Consider the following 18,525-nt stretch of genomic DNA (forward strand, 5'->3'; position numbering starts at 1 on the left):
TTTCATCTTTAAGGTCTTCTTTAATTTCTTCCTTCAGAGTTCTCTAGTTTTCTTTGTAGAGGTCTTTCACCTCTTTTTTTTTTTTTTTTTTTTGAGGCTATTGGAATGGGATAGTTTTCCTAGTTTCTCATTCAGAGGATTTGTCACTGATAAACAGAAATGCATTCAATTCATGGGTGTTGATTTTATATACTCCTACTTTGCTAAATTCATTTGGTAGTTCCAGAAGTTTTATGGTGGAATTTTTTTGGATCTTCTAGGTATAGAATCATGTCACTGGCAAAGAGTGATAATTTGAATTTTTCTTTTCATATCTGTATCCCTTTAATTTCTTTCATCTGTCTAATTGCTTTCGTTAGAGTTTCAAGTTCTATACTAAATAGAATTGGTAAAAGAGGGCATCCCTGCCTTGTTTCAGTTTTTAGAGAGAATTCTTTCAATTTTTCTCCACTTAGAATAATGTTGGCTTTGGACTTAGCATAGATAGCTTTTAAAATGTTGAGATATGTTTCTATTATTCCTAATTTTTCTAGTGTTTTGAACATGAAGGGATGCTATATTTTCTCTAATGTTTTTCTGCATCTATTGAGATGATCATATGATTCTTATCTTTAATTCTATCGATGTGATGAATTACATTTATTGATTTCCATTTGTTGAACCAACTTTGCACCTCTGGGAAGAATCCCACTTGATTGTGGTGAACTATCATTATAAATTTTTTTTTATATTCGGCTTGGCAGAATTTTATTGAGAATTCTTGCATCCATGTTCATTAGATATATTATTCTGAAGTTTTCTTTCCTTGATGTGTCTTTGTCTGGTTTTGTAATCACGGTGATATTGGGCTCATGGAAGGTGTTGGATATGTTTCCTCTTTTTCTATTTCATGAAATAACTTGAGGTTTATTGGCATTAGTTCTTCTTTGAAAGTCTTGTAAAACTCAGCCTTGTATCCATAGGGCTCCTGACTTTTCTTAGTTGGTGGGGTTCTGACGGTGTCTTCTATTTCATTGCTTGATATTGATCTGTTGAACTTGTGTATATCATCATGATTCAGTTTGGGCAAATCAAATGAATCTAAATATTTGTTGATGCCTTCAATATTTTCTATTTTATTGAAATACAAATTTTCAAAAATAATTTATAATTATCTTCTGTATTTCTGTAATGTCCATTGTAGTGTTTCCTTTTTCAGGACAGATTTTATAATTTGAGGTTTCTCTCTCCTTCCCTTCATTATCATGGCTAAGGGTTTATAAATTTTATTTATTTTTCAAATAACTCACTGTGTTTTCTCAGTGGTTTTTGTTTTCAATTTCATTGATTTCAGCTCTGATTTTAATTGTTTCCTGTCTTCTACTATTTTTGGTGTTGATTTGTTCTTCTTTTTCTAGGGTTTTAAAATGCAATGTTAGGACATTTATTTGTTGACTTTTTCTTATTTTAAGGAATGAACTTCATGAAATGAACTCTTAGTACTGTCTTTATAGTGTCCCAAAGATTTTCATGTTTTATCAGTGTTCTCATTTACCTCTAAAAATTTTTTAATCTCCTCTTTGATATCTTCTGCAATTCATTATTCACTCAATAGCATATTACTTAGTGGTACAGTTGCTTCTATTTTTTAATCATTAATTTCTAATTTTATTCCATTAGTATCTGATAGAATTTAAGATAGTACCTCTTCTTTTTTTTGTATTTGCCAAGTGCTGCTTTGTTGCATAACATATGGTGTCTTTTAGAGAAGGATCTATGTGCTGCTGAGAAGAAAGCATATACTCTTGTTAAAGGATGAATTATTCTATATATGTCTGTTAAGTCTTAGTTATTGATTGAATTATTGAGTTCTATAGTTTGTTTGTTTAGTTTTTGTTTGGAACACCTATAAAGTGGTGAAAGAGATGGATAAAAATCACCCAGAATTATTGTGTTGTGGTCTATTTGACTCTTGAACTTGAAAAGAGGTTTTGTTGTTGTTGTTGTTGTTGTTTGATGAACATGCATGCTCCATTTTGGGCATATATATTTATAATTGTTATGTCTTCTTGGTGTATGGTTCCCTTAAGTAGTATCTAATAGCCTTCTTCTTGCCTTTTTATTAACTTTGCCTTGAAGTCTACTTTATTTAATATGAGGATGGAAACCTCTGCTTTTTTTACAGACCATTTGAGTGGTATGTTTCTTCCAAGTTTCACCTTCAGTCTGTGGATGTGTTTTCCTATTACATGAAGCTCTTGAAGGCTGCATAGTGTTAGGTCTTTTTTGTTTTTCTTATCCAATCTTCCAGTCTATGTCTTTTGATTGGTGTGTTTAGGCTTTTAACATTCAGGGTTATTATTGAGGCATGCTTTGCATTCCCGGTCATTTTTCTTTATTTTTGTAATTTAACTTGTTTTCCCCTTTGATTGTTTCTTTCCTTTAGTGTAATACCTCCTTTTGCTCATTTTCATATTTTTCCCATTTTCTCACCATGCAATACTTTGCAGAGGATGTTCTGTAGTGCAGGCTTTCTCATTTTAAATTCTTTTAACTATTGTTTATCATGGAGATCTTATTTCATCATAAAATCTAAATCTTACTTTGGGTGGATATAAGATTCTTGGTTGGTGTCCATTTTCTTTCAGAGCTTGGCATATGTTGTTTCAGGATCTTCTAGTTTTCAAGGTCTGGGTTGAAAAATCTGCAGAGGTCCTAATTGGTTTCTCCGTATGTAATCTGATACCTTTCTCTTGTGGTTTTTACACTTTTCTTCTTATCATTTATGCTAGGCATTTTCATTATAATGTTTCTTGGTGTAGATCTGTAATGATTTTGTACTTTTGGTGTCCTATAAGCCTCTCATATTAATTTCATAATTCATTCTTCATGTTTGGAAAATATTCTGATGATATTTTATTGAATAGACTGTTCATTCCTTTGGTTATAACTCTATGCCTTCCTCTACCCGAATAATTCTTAAATTTGATCTTTTTATGTTATCCATAATTCTTAAATGTTTTGCTTATTGTTTTTTACCATCCTCCTTGTGTGTTCAACTTTATTTTCAAGATTGTATATTTAGTCTTCATTGTCTGGGGTTCTGTCTTCCATGCAATGTAGTCTGTTGATGGTGATTTTTATTGAGTTTTTAATTTGTTTTATTGTTTCCTTCATTACAAGGATTTCTGTTTTTTTCCAAGAACCTCTATCTTTTATTGAAGTAATCTTTTGTTTCCTGTATTTGGTTATGTAGCTCTTTATCAAAATGATATTTTGTAGCCTGTATTTACTCTCTTATATCATCCTTTAATTCACATAGGCTTTTAATTATGTACATTCTGAACTCCTTCTCTGTCAGTTCTTCTGCTGTGCTGTCCATGAATTGTAATAATGAAGTATTTTTGTTTGTTTGGGGGCATTTTTCTTCCCATTTTTTTTATATTGTTTGTGTGTCTTCCCTTATAGGTCCAAGGAATTACAGTTTTACCCTATAAGCTTATAGTGTCCCTGCAGGTTTCCAATACCTCTGCTTTAAAGAGGAGATAATATTAACAGATCTGAATACAAACAATACACAGCCTGAAACCAAACAGCTGCTATTAAGGTGTTTACAATTGTGTCACAATATACAGAAATGGTAAGTTCAATTATTATCTACAATATAAACAATAAATTTTCAAAAGGGTCTACAGTTTCTGATGGTGGACCAAGAAAGAACCAAAGATTGGGTGTATTATGAGTTGTTAAGGAGGTCAGAGGTGAGGATATAATGTAATTAGATCTTAGAAAGCATGAAAGAGGAATATACAGAAGCTGGCTAGTAGCAAGAAAAAAAGGGAGAAAGTGATTTTGTTGAGACAAGTAAGTGGGAAGACAATAGAGAGAGGACAGAAAACAAACAAAAATTTAAAAAAATTAAAAATATAAAAATAGGAGATAACAGAATACACAACACAAATGTAATATACTATTCAAACATCCTAGTCCTAGGTAGTCTAATTCATGAAAGGTACTTGGTTTCATAAATGTGGGAGATGTAAGGGTGGGAGAAGAAAGAGACAGAGAGAAGAAAAGAAAAAATAAAGGAAAAGAAAAAAATCCCCAAGGAAAAATACAAGGATTGTATTTTGTTGGATTTCAGTATCTTTCTGCTTCCCTTCTTATCCAATAGGTGGGGTTGTCTGTTGTTTGCTGTATCTCTACCCTGGGGAGGTTATCAGGGTGAGAGGGTTGGCCTTAGCGACAGAGTTCCTGGAGGTAGGATATAACACTTGCCAGTCCCTGATAGGAGACTGCACCCCAAGGATCTCTTTTTGGGCCTGCTCCTGTGATGTGTGCCTGGTTTTATCTCCTTATATCACATGTTGACCTCACAATTCATTCGTGTGCTCTAATTTATTTTCTAAACTGTATCTCACTTACCACTTCCCTTTCTACTTCCCAAGCAGGAACCGCTCTCTCCAGAGGGCTATGCTCTGGAGGCTGGATACCTGCCTTGAAAAGCTGTTTTGTATTGGGCAATTCAGGACCAGGCTTTGCAAGCTACCAACAGTCCACATAGCTGCTAGCACTATGAGAGGTTAGTGGGTGTTGGGGAGCTGGGAACTATATGTACCTTGATGTTGCTTTTAGTCTCCAGCAGGAGTCCCAAACTGGGAGTTACCTCAGCTAAAGATGTTGACAAAGTTTTCCCAAGATGGAGGCAGCTGCTTTCAGAGATGGGATGTGGGGTCAGATGGGGACAGGTGGTGTTCAGAGATGCAGCTATGTGGCCTGCAGCATTGTGACTGACATCTGTCCATTGTTCCCAGATGCAGGCTACCGCATGTAGGGGACTATAGCATTCATTGTAGTGTCCCAAGATAGAGGCAACCAGGGAAACTTCACATTGGAAGATGGGAATCCACACAGGGGAGGCAGCAGCATGCCCCAGTGGGCTAGAGTACAGGAGTCCTGGGCTGATGCTGAGGCCATTTGCAGCAAGGCAGCCAGAATTCATGTGTGGGAGCAAATGTTGTGGATCCTCTAATAACTCAGAGAAACTATAATCCCATTACTTGAATTCCAGGTCTCAGAGTGACACAGAATACAGCCTTCCTCTAGCCCACCATCTTGGATTTCTCCCTACCCCTAATATTATTTCAACTGAAAAAAACACGTATTTTCATGCCATATGAAACAGCATAAAATTTGTCACAAGAAGAATTGTACTAAAGAAACTTAAAATGTAATTCTTTAGGTTAAAAAAATAAGATTGCATGATTAGATAGAAAACAAAAATCAATCTCCACAAAAGAATCAAGTGTGCTGTGAACAAACCTGGGTCAGGAAATGTACTCAAGGAGTGTGATTGCTAGATTATATGATAAGATTATGCTTAATTTTAGAGAAATGGACAAACTGTGTTTCAAAGTAGCTATACCATTTTATATTCCCACAAGCCATGGGTAAGATTTTCAGTTGCTCCAAATCCCCACCAGCATTTGATGTGGTTAATGTTCTGGATTTTGTCCAATCTAAGAAAAGTATAGTAGTATGTTGTTACTCTATTAATAAAGTTACTTTAAATTTGCCTCATTGGATATTAATAAAGGTTTCTAGCCTACTTATCATTATTGCATAATATATTATTTTTCAAATATTTTATTTTCAACCTGACTTTGTATTTATGTTTCTTATATCCAACATATAATGTGTTCTTCCTTGTTCATGAGGTCCAACATCTTTCTTTTTTAATTGAAAAATAATTCAAATGTAAAATTAATAAGTGATATGTTTAAGTCTCCTGACATGGTATGTGGTTTTTATATATCCCATTTATTTTTTATTTATATTCTTTGTGATATATACATTCTTTCTTATAATGTGCCCTTTATGAATTTTTTTACAATTTTTTTCTTGTTCTGTATATTTTAACATGCAAGTGATATTATTGTATATTATAATAATTATTGGATACTAATAATAGTGAATGTCTGTATTTATTGCCAAATTTTCATGACTTCCTGTCTAATATTTCACTTTTTCTTTTAATTTAATTTTTTAAATGTATTTTATTTTATTTAAAAATAATCAGCGTTCTAATAATTTTTAAACTGTAAATACAAAATATAAATACAAAAATAACATTTTATATTTTCCTTGGTACAGTCCTTTCTTGGAGTAATTCATTACCTAGTGTAAGTTTAACTTTCTATCAATTAGCTTTAATCTTCAACTTAAAAACAAACAAACAAACATCTTTTACCATTTTTTGTAATGAATTTTCCTGAATAAAACATAAACCTGTTAAAAATTAACACATTCTTTTATTGAATGTAAAATTTTAGCTTAGATTTTTTTTTTTTTTTTTTTGGTGCTCATAAGTCATTAGTCATTCTCTGTGTTATTTTCTTTGATGCAATAATTACTTTCCCCTTGCCACTTAAGATTTTACATTGCAGGGGTGGGGTGGGGGTTAAACAATTCAGTTGTAACATGCTAAGTAAGATTTCATTTGAATATCATTTACTTGAGGGTTGCCTGAATTCCTTGGATATATAATTAATATCTTTTCTCTGTTAAGATATTATATTCATTTTTTTTTCTTTTTTTTTTAATTGGGTACCAGGAATTGAACTCAAAAGCAATCGACCACTTAGCCACATCCCCAGCCCTATTTTTGTTTATTTTATTTAGACACAGTATCTCTCTGAGTTGCTTAGAACTTTAATTCTATGAGGGTTGGCTTTGAACTCTCAATCCTTTTGTCTAAATCTCTAGAGCTGCTGGAATCACAGGTATGTGCCATCGCTCCTGGCCCCATTCCTTATATCGTCAAATATCTTTGACATCATATTCCAATTACTGTTACTCTGGGAAACTAGTTGAATATAGGCTAGGGTATTTGATATTATAGCATACTGAAAATGGTTTGTTCTGCTTTTCTTTCTTACTCCCTTTTTCCTTTCTGTTCTACTTTGTCTTCATTGCTGTTTCTTCATGTGGGTGTGTGTCTATTCAAATTTATTAGATTCCTTATTTGTAATCCAATCAGTATTTAAGTCTACTAGAACAAAATATTAAAAGTCAAACAGAGAATAAGAGTAAAGAAACCAAAGAAATATTATAATAACTGCAATGCCATGTAAATGATTAACCTACGTGTAACCTATCTCAGAAAATAAAGAGTTTGTGAAATTTGGTAGAGGCATTAACTTTTTTGAATACCATACCAAAACATGCATTTAAAAAACTTTGTAAAAAACAAGCAGGAAATATATAAATAAAATGGCATGCATTAACATTAGGATAAATATTTTGAATTAAAATAATAACTTTTTTTTAAAAAATACCAGGTTAAAAAGCAGACTTTTTAATAAAGAATCAGTAAAATTGACAGCCGAGTTATCAGCTGAATCTATTGAATCAAGGGGAAAATGGAATTATATCATTACAGCAGAATAAAAAGTAATTGTTAATGAAAAATTCTGTAAACAATGAATTGGTCTTCCAAACTTAAGATATTTTTACAACATTTTGATACTCCAACATTAAAAATAATTTTTACCAGCTTATGCACTCCAAAATAAAATTTTATGCAATAAAATGTTTATTACAATCAAATATAAGAATTAAGAAAAAAATATACTTGTATAAGGAACTAAATGTTAAGGGAGAAAAAATAGAAATTTTCAAATAAATAGGCTAAGTAGATGAATAGGTGGGTGGAATGAATTTAAATTAGATTAATTAACACATATGCATTCAACAATACAGGAAAAATATAATTATTTATCTACCATATTACATCTAAATTAACTTCATGTTAAATGTGATAAAATTATTGGAATTGGAAGAAACCAGAAAATTTCAGAGAAGTGAGGTATTGAAGTGCAATGGATACACAAGCAATACTTTGATGGAGTCAACTGAAGAATACTTTGTTGGTTGAGTTTATCTGAAGTGAATTTTAGCTGGGAATATAGCTGAATGATTCAGCTCTTGCCTAGCATATGCCAGGCCCTCGGTCCAGTCCCCAGTACTGTCAAAAGAATAAAAATATATAAGTGAATTTTAAATATTTGGCAATATCCAAGGAAGAGAAGAAAATATACAATGGCAAAACAAAAGCAAAACCATCAATAGTTCCTGTAATTTTATTTCAACATGTGCCTGGTTAGTAACTTCCTCTGCATTCATATCTCAAAAAGACAAGGTTACCAAAATTCTAACTCTAATTTTCTACACCCATTTAGCATGCACTTATTCTGTTGGTTTATGATAATATTATTACCAATCCTTAATTGTCAGCTCCACAGCTACTTGTCTATAGAATATCAGCATCATTTTGTCATTCTAGACTTTTGACTGTATTATCTTTCTATCCAGTGTTTTGCAGCCTCTTGTGATGTAATGCTTTATGTGTGTCTTAATTCACAGCCTATTCTGTCACTTAAAATGTTACTAGACAGGGTCCTATAGTAAAGGATCCACAAATTTAGGACATGGTTTTGGAACAAAAGTGTGACTACTACATAATCACACTTTTAAGATATCAATGGTTACAGGCACTGGAAAGGCATCATTTTTTTTTTTTTGTATAGTATAATACATTGATTTATTCCAAATAAAATATCTGTATAAATTATGTTAATCCATTGTTTCACTTTTTATGCCTTTGGCACTGTTATTTTTTCTCTGAAACTTTGAAAAACATTTTAATGTGCTTTTAAGAACTCTTCTAAAATAGGTAACAAGATGTCAACTCAATATATAATTTAAAATGAGTAAAGTTGCTGGGCATGGTGGTGAACACCTGTAATCCCAGAGACTCAGGAGGCTGAGGAAAGTAAATCCCAAACTCAAAGCTAACCTCAGCAACTTAGTGAGGCCCCACATAACTTAGTGAGACCCTGTCTAAAAAAATTAAAAGAGTTGGAGATGTAGCTTAATAGTTAAGCACCTCTGGTTTTAATCCCTGGTACCAAAAAAATAAAAATAAAAATAAAATGAGTAAAGTTTAGTATTCTAAATAATTCAGGAAATTCAAACTTCTAAACCAAAGAGATTTTATTTCTTTCAAACTCTTTCTGTTATTAACCATTCTTTCACATACCTACATACCTTTTCTCAGCAGTCAAATAACAGTTTCTTCCTTTTTCAGATTCCCATATTAGAAAATAGCCTGTATCCATAATTCCAAGGTTGAAGTGTCCATTGTATTAGAGAACACAAATCACAGGTGGAATCTGAAAGTGTTAATTCATTGTGCAAAAAAGTATTTATTTGTATATACTGTGTTAGATTCTCATCTCTGGATTAAGAACTTATGAATAAAAAATGATGTGAACCTTTTCTAATATGGAGAGCCCCACAGTTAAACATGAAGTTAAAATGAAAATAAAAGGAGAGTTCCTAGAATCTCATGTGGAAAAATAGTTTCCAGAAAATAAAAAAGATCAAGAGTTACATAAACATAATTTGTTATTTCACTATTCCTCTTATCATTATGAGATTCCTTTTCTGTTTCCTTAGAACTTTTTAGTATAAAACTGTCTTATTGGCTGATTAGTTATCAGCGCTCTAAATTTTACAAATGTTTTATATTAGTAGAATTTTTTTTATTATTTTCTAGAAATGTTTAACAGAAATAAATTAAATAAAACAATTAAGAAATCACTTATGTTTCCAAAGTTTAAATGTTATTCTTTGGTTAGGTAAGTTGTGATGTTTTTGAGAGTAAATGAAAATATATATGAGAGAAAGCAGTGATTTTGATAAGGATTCTATAGGATGCTTTATATATGAATATATACATTTTATCATCTTCATTAAAAGTTTTCACTTTTAATTCTTTTTTTTTCTCTTAAATATTATATTATTTGCTTTGCCTATTTAAAAGCATATTTAAGTGCAGTTCCCTTAGTCCTTACAAGCTGTTGATCTAGGAATAATTATCTCTCTTTAAAGAATGGTAAATCAGCTGTGCACAAATATTCATGTCTGTGTTTGTAAACAAATGAAAAGGTGGAAGATACATGCAAAATAAAAATAGGTAATTTTTTAAAGCAAAAGCACAAGTTTCTTGTTTTCTTCACATTCCCCAGGGTTGAACTCTGTAAGGGATGACTGGGAGTTGTGTGTCTAGTATCAAAAAAAATGAAGTTACCTGCATAAAGCAAAGTGCATTAAAAAGTGGGTGGTGGAAGCTTTCCCTACTGTCTTTGGGGAGCAAAGGAAATTTCATTATCATATGAATAGTATGGAAAGTTCCCAGGTCTGCCTGCATTCAAATGCATGTAAATATAATACATAATCCTCTTGGTTCCTTTTGCCAAAATCTACTTGTCTGATATGCAAGAACATTTTCAGGCTGAATAATTCAAATTGTTTTTTTCAGAAGTTCCTGCAATTCCCTGGGCTGTTAGTGTTTTATAGAGCAGTTACACACCTGGAATAATCCAAAATCCCAGATGTGGCAACACTGTATCTGTACTAAACAAGTTATTACAACAAACAAACTCCTCAGTGGAAAAAATGAATAATACTGGATCTGAAGAAAATTAGTTTTAGAAGGTACCAGTTCACTTTGATGTATTCAGTAGATAAACAAGATGGAATGTGTTGGTTACTGACAGAGTACCTAAGACATCAAATAACTATTTCCAAATTGCTTTGCATCTTTGCTTCAGAGTGACTTGATTTATTGTTTTAAAAAATGTGTTTAACTGATGCTGTCATAGTCTTTTATCTAATTGGACTCCTACCCAATACTGTGATGTAAACTGCATATCAGTAGCACTAAACAAATTTTAAACAAAGAAAATATTGTGGGGTTTTGATATCTTGCTATGACGACAGTAGAAAAAACAGATTGCAGAAGTTATATTAATTCCCAGCTACACTTCTGTGGTGTCCTTTCTTAGAAATAAAATGAGAACCAGTTCTTCTTTGGCAAAATACTTGGGTAAAATGTAATTTCATGATTATAAAAATATCAGTCCATTGAACTCTCAAAGTTTATAAAATCTACACTGTTAATTTTGTGTATTGATGTGTCATTTAATCTGATTATAATAGGTTATAATTGCATATGTTTTTGACCTAAGACTTCCTTGTATAATTGTACATTACACTTATTTCCCCCAGGATTACTTTATTCTAGACTACGGTTTTATTGAAGTGAAGGGAAACAGTGAAGTATCTCAATGCTAATCCCGAATTACACGGTGTGTCTTCAGTAAGCAAAACGCATCATGATCATGAGGATCATATCACAGACAAATTGCAACAGCAATGATATTGAGTGTTCAGCATGTGCTAGAATATTTCTAGGTCTTTCTACATATTAACCCATATAATTCTTGAAAAAGAAATTAGCAAAGTACTATTTGTATCCATCTTGTCAAGATGAGGAATCAGAGTGAGGAGAAAGTTAAATGACTTACTCAAGTTCACCCAGCAGTGCAGGGCAGGACCAGGGGGAAATATCTCAGCAGTCTGTCTCATGCTCTCCTCCTCTTAAACTTCCTGCTTGTCTCTTTTTCCCTGCCCAGGCCCCAGACCTACTCCTACCACTTGGTATTATAAGCAGGTTGAAGTAGAGCTCGCCTGTACTCATGCAGCAATTCAGCGGTTTCCTGTGACTTACATCCAGATGCTTTCCACAAGGTGTTTCCTTTGTGGTGTCACCTTCTTTATTTTTGAAGCCCTAGAACATTCCTGGATGAAAAATTCATATGCAATAAACTGGGGTTAAACAATAGATGATAGTGTGAATGACCAAATTTTGTTAAACATATACTGAATATGATATAGATAAAAAAAGAAAAAAAAACATTAAATAAAAACTACTGAAAGGGCATTCTGCTATGAACGTTACAGTTGTTACTAAGAAAATTAGGTATATTTATATGATCTTGAAACACAAAACGTTTTTAAGTTATTTTAATTTCATGATAACTAAGGCTTGAAGTAGACCACATTTATGATTTTCATTATGTGGAATATCAGTCCCTTTAATTCTCAAAAATTCTAACCCTAGATCTGTTTGTGGAAACAATTTAACCTAGGTGCACAACTGTAATCCCAGCAGCCTGGGAGGTCAAGGCAGGGCGATCTTGAATTCAAAGCCTCAGCAACTAAGCAAGGCCTTAAGCAACTCAGGGAGACCTTGTCTCTAAATAAAGTACAAAAATGACTGGGGATGTGGCTTAATGGTTAAGTGCCTCTAGGTTCAATCCCTTGTAACAACAACAACAACAACAAAATCAATATAATTTTTTTTTTATATTATTGAATTTGACTGGTTATGATGAATCGTTTCTGCTTTCAAGTGTCACTTTTTAAAATTCCACATGAAACAATGTTACTCTGTTGTTCTTATATAATTTCTGTTTTTCTGTATTCTGCTTTAACTTTCTAAATATCTAGACTTTCATGATTTCAAATTCCTTGGTCTATTTTCTGTTGCTATCACAGATTACCTGAATGTAAATAATTTATAAAGAAAACAAGTTTATTTAGCTCCCAGTTCCAGATGCTCAAGAGTACATTGCTGACATTTGTGTAGGTATGACCAGGACCTCATGGTAAATGGCCTCATGGTTGCAGGAGCACAATTGAGAATGAGTAGCCCACTGAGAAGAGGATTTTAGGGAGGTTCCAGGCTTTCCTGCAGCAACTCATAGTATCCTGAGCTAATCCAGCCCACCATAGTGTACTCCCAATTTAATTACTTTACAGTAATCACAGCTTAAAAAATTCTACTCCAATACCGCCATCACACTGGAGACCAAATATTGTGTTATCATTTATCTCTAAATAAATAAGTTCATTTTTACTACTAAATCACTATTATCATGTGTGTGGACATTTGTTAATTTATTTATTATATGTATATTAAATAGGATATTTTATTTCACTTTCTTCTATTCCTTACCATTTATAATAGAGTAAGGTGTGTGACAAGCTAAATTATAAGAATTTATTCTTTTGTATAGTTTGTGTGAAGCTTTTTTTAAAATTGAAAAGCCTTCTCAATAATTCCAATGACAGTATCTTTGAAAAACTTGTCATTTCACACTTGTATTATTTTAGGTAATTTATTCACGACCATAAATTTCTGTGGACATGGACACAGCAATGAGAGGCACTGATCCCAATTAGAGAAATGACTAGAGGATCTAACATTATCTTATATGTGCTACCACTTATCATATGGGGTTAATAATGGATAACTCAAAAGATTTGAGATGCTTAGTCACAATTTATGTAACTAATGTGTTCACTAGTGTCTAACATATATCAAGTATTTATTAAATATGCTTTTGTAGTATTTACTTAGACTGACTTCTGTCAGTCAATAAGGGAATGTTCTAAGTATGCTTTTATGCCAAGAACTGTGTGAGGAATGGAAATGGAAAACATAATTCACTAAGAAATTCTCTACTTCAGGTAACTTGCCGACTAGGGGACACAGGCAGTTCAGATGGTGATACAGAACAAGATGCTAAATATTGAAATGGAACTGCTGATCATCCCACAACCATAAATTTCTGTGGACGTGGATACAGCAGTGAGAGGCACTGATCCCAATTAGAGAAATGACTAGAGGAGCTATCATTAATAGGAAAGAACAAGAAAAGCAGCTATATACGAAGAAAATAATGGGGCGAGTTTTCAAATCATCAACCTAAGCAGAGCAATCTAGAAGACCCTTAAGATACATGTCAGAATCCAGAAGTTTGTTCTATCATACTTGGGAATATAATTGACATTTAGAGCTGATTACAAGCAAAGAGGGAAAATAGAGTGAAACAGGAAGGTGCCTGTTGCAGAGGAAATGTTGTCTTTTTACCTACCTCGTTTTTTCCACTATGCAGCCCATTCACACAGAATCTGCACTTCTTCCAAGGAAATGATTGTCTTTCATTTCTATAACTGTCTTAACACTTGATTTTTTAAAAATATAAAAATAACCTGTATTGGCTATAATATTCACATTCCACCTTTTGGCAAAAAAGAAAAAAAAAGGAAAAAGTTGAAAAGATTAGAACTTCAAGTTATTCTAAAAATTTCACAGAAAGATTTAAACTTTTTTTTTTTTTATCTCGGCTATGGTTTTCTCGTGCTCTCTTTCTTTTTCACACCACCCATTGCTTTCTGCCTTAATAAGGCAATAGTTCTATTTCATTTACAAATGAAGAGAAGAAGGCTAAGAAAATCTGAAATTTTAAAATCATGTGTGCTTTTAAAATGTTAACTGGAAGCAATCAAAACCTGCAGGCTTAGACTGTAATTCCTTCAACCCTCTTTTTGGTCATTTGTTACATAAAGAATGCATATTATGCCACTGGGCTAATAGTATGTTTTTTCTAAAGGCACAAACCACTCACATTATTTTGAGTCTCATACTTTTCCTACACCAATTATCCCTATATTCTGTTCTAATTGTTTTCTTAAAGATATAAAATAAAATTTTGGAAGCATTTTTTGTATTCTCTCTTTTTCTTTCATTATTTAATTTGGGCCTCTTATTATCTGATGCCCATGGGTTCTTTGTTTCTCTGTGTCTTTCTGTATTCACTCTCTGTATGAGACCTTTCTGCAACAAGGGACATAGATAGCTTTCATTGTTGAATAAGCTAGCAACTATGCATGTGTGACTACTGTGCACTGGAAATGTGGCTGGCAAGTTTGTTAAAATGACTTCCTCCCTCATTTTATGCTATTTTAATAATTGCTAAGAGGGTGACTTTTCTAAATTTCAATTTTAGTTTATTGAAGTGCCATTAATGGCCATGGTACTAGACATAGCAGCATGAAACCCTCTCAGGCTTTCCCATCTCCCCCTTTCTGTACATTAGTCTCTAATTTTCTCTTGTCTCTCTCTGTCATTATTCTGTCTTTATCTCAAGTTCTGACTGTAGCTATCTTTTCATACTGTAGAGTCATTTGCTCAACTCAATGGAAAGGAATAAAATATACATCAAGTGAAACCACAAGGCACATCTCTGTTCATAACATTAATTCCTCTTGGAGCATCTGCAGGGACTGCCAACTGGAGCTGTTTGAATCTTTTGCTGGTCAGTTATGATAAATTCTGAGGGACTTTACACACACACACACACAGAGACACACACACACACATTTTTTATTGTGGCTGTTAGTGTTGAACTACCAAAAAAAAATCTGAGCCTTTCAATGCACTTTAAAGTTCATAATTTTTGAAGTGATTAGAAAACAAAGAAATCTTACTAACGTCTTTAAACTTGTACCATGCAAGCATTAACTCTCTGGTTTATTTATTTTCATTCTTTAAACTTTTCTAACATGTGCATCACATCATTTGATGTAGTTACTCTTTTATCTCATAAATTTTGCATTCATACCTTTCAGAAAACATATCTATTAATATGTGTTTTAGTCTATTCTTATAACACTTAAACGAAGACAAAACTTTGTCATGTCTAAAAATTTAAAGATCAACAGAAACTTTGATTTAAGTAGCCCTTATTCAATTTAAAGTTTTAGAGCAATGAGAACAAACATTAAGAGGGTATGAGTTGAGTACTTACTTCCTCATAGAGATACCAATTTGAAATATCTTCCATGCATAAAAATACACTCACAAAAACTAAGGAATCAGGTGAGAAATTGTATCACATGAGTGGAGCATAGAAATAAGATAATAATTTAGTAAATATGATAGTCTCCTATAGCTTTAAATCATTTGTATCATTTCTCTTCCAAACCCTCTCAGCACAGAAATAACCTCCATGTGGAAGAAGAGAGTTAAGTAAGCAGCTGAATTTGCTGAGGACACAAGCCTCAGGCCTACCAGATATCCCTGGCAACTGGTTGACCCTGTGCTGGCATGGCTTGTTGATTATTCTGCCAAGCTGAATATGTATGCACAGAAAAGCCAAGGAGACCAATATTGAAAAAGGAGATTGAGGCAGTAATCAAAAAATCTTCCAATAACGATTCCAGGATTTTATGTCTTCATGGGTGAGTTCTACTAAACACTTAAAGAAAAAATAATGTCAACAATCTCAAACTCTTCCAAAATCAACAACAACAACAAAAAAATATGAAGAGGAATGAAGATTTCACATTTTATTAATGAGGCCAGCATTGCCTTGACACAAAAGCCAGGTATAGATCCTATAAGAGAAAACACACACACACACACACACATACACAGACACCAATATCTTTGATAAACCTAGATGCAAAAAACTCTGCTGGGCGCAGTGACGCATGCTGTAATCCCAGCATTTCTGGAGTCTGAGGAAGGAGGATCGCAAGCTCAAAGCCAGCCTCAGCAACAGGAGGTGCTAAGCAACTCAGTATGAGTTCATCTCTAATAAAATACAAAATACAGCTGGAGATGTGGCTTAGTGGTAAACTGTCCCTGAGTTCAATCCCCACTACAAAAAAGGAAATAAATTCAACAAAATACTAGCAAACCTAATTTAACAACATGTGTAAGGCACATACACCATAATGTGATGAGTTTATTCTTGGGATGTAAGAATTCTTCAGCCTATGAATATCAATAATTGTGATGTAGCACATTAACAGAATGAAGCATAAAAATCAAGATTATAGCAATAAATAAAAAAGTGGCATTTAACAAAATTATTTTATCATGAAAAAGAAACCAAAAAATTAAGTATATAAGGGATCTAATAATAAACCCACAACTAATATCATTTTCATTTATTATTATTAAAATGTTATAACACATTAAAGTTAACATGGTGTGAGACTCAAGAGATGAATTAAATTTCAGTGTATTCCTTTTGGAGTTCTCAGTCTTTCCTAATAATGGCTCACAATATTGCTCTCTGAATTCACTGCCTCCTGCATCCATCCTGGAGTGATCACTCTATTATATGATTAAAAACAGTACATATTACTGAAAATAAAAAAACTGAGTCACAAATGAGACTATAATTTTCTCCATTACCTCCAATCATAAGTACTATATAATGTTATGAATGTTAAAAGTGTGAAAATTTCCCCTTAACTCTAGCTAAATATTGGCCTGAATTGTTTCTCATTTCCCTCCTTATATCCAAATTGACTCAATAGTGAAAGGAAAAACAGTCCCAGACAGAATTTATCTAAACCTCAAACATCCAGGCAGAAACACTGACTAAACTTCTTCAAATCTATAGTGCATACATTCAAGTATAGTAGAGTAAACTCTCTTGGATCTGTATTGCATCCAGCAGGGTCATCTTGCAGCATTTAATGAAAGCTTGAGCTAATAGCCTGTAGAAGGTTTTTCTTTTCACACAATGTATAACTGCTCTGCTTCTAACATTTGTGTTCAATAAATTAATATTAGAATATTATTGGTGCTTGTCAAAATTTTATGCTCAATTGTTACAAAATTTGTAAATGTATTGATGAAGTTCAAATTATTTCTAACTCACAGAAATATGCCTTTGCCCTCAGAAATTAGAAAAAAAAATCAGAAATTGATCTTCAGAGTTCTTGCTTGTGTTTATAATTTCTCAATATACTGGAGGAACTACAATCGTTATTCTATTCATTTGGTATAAATTTGCAGTAAGAGAGGCATGGTTAGGCATAGCCATTTATACATTTCAAAGGGTCTGAGTAAAAATTCTGGTCATTTGTTCTGTGTCAATTTAAGTTGCCATCTCTTTTTAAGAGATAAAATTATAAGATACTCTCTTTGTTTTTGTTATTGTTACCCATAAATTTTTATCATATTATTTAAAATTTTCCAAGATAAATTATTGAAAAAAATTCAAATAATATTTTTGTCTTTACTTAGTGAACTATTTTTTATTCTCTTAGTTTCACATAGTATATTAGTGAACTTGAGAAAATATTACTTTTATTCATAAGCACTTCATGTATTAATACAAAAATTAATCTAAAATAGAAGAGAAGCTAGGTATTAAAACCTGCAGGACTACAAGTTTCACTGTGGTGTGGGGGCACAGTTCACAGTGAATGCCTGGAATCTGCTGTTCTATTTAAGGTGTTCCTTATGCAGTCATCTTAAACGTCATCAAACTTCATCCCAGGATGAGCATTATCCTACTTTTAGAAATGAGAAAATTGAAGTTGAGAGGAACATAGTGATTTTCTCCAAGGTTGAGTGGCAACTTAATGGTAGAATCAAGAATAGAAAACAATTTTGTACTCCAACCTCAGTAGATCACTCTTTTTCTAATAACGTCCTGACTATATATAGTTGATGTGCTTATACTTTTTCTGGCAAGATGAGAATATGATGTCCATATCAAATCCCTTTGATAACAGTGGTAATAAAGCCTGATGCCATGTTAGGTAACACTGACAAATCTCCCCTAATGGTATATTGGAATGGATAAATGTATGTATGGCTTGTATTAGTAATGGTTTGAGGTAGTGCTATTAGTTTTATATTTCCTGTTAGAGAGAGTATTGGATTTCAGCAGGCTGTCATTCCTGCCATTAACAATTAAGAAATGAAGAATTACAAAACTCTTATTTTAAGGTACAGAGGGTGAAAGAAGCAAAGAAAAATGATTA

Source organism: Spermophilus citellus (assembly GCF_964194105.1).
Source record: "Spermophilus citellus genome assembly, chromosome: 1".
In the NCBI taxonomy this organism is placed as follows: Eukaryota; Metazoa; Chordata; class Mammalia; order Rodentia; family Sciuridae; genus Spermophilus; species Spermophilus citellus.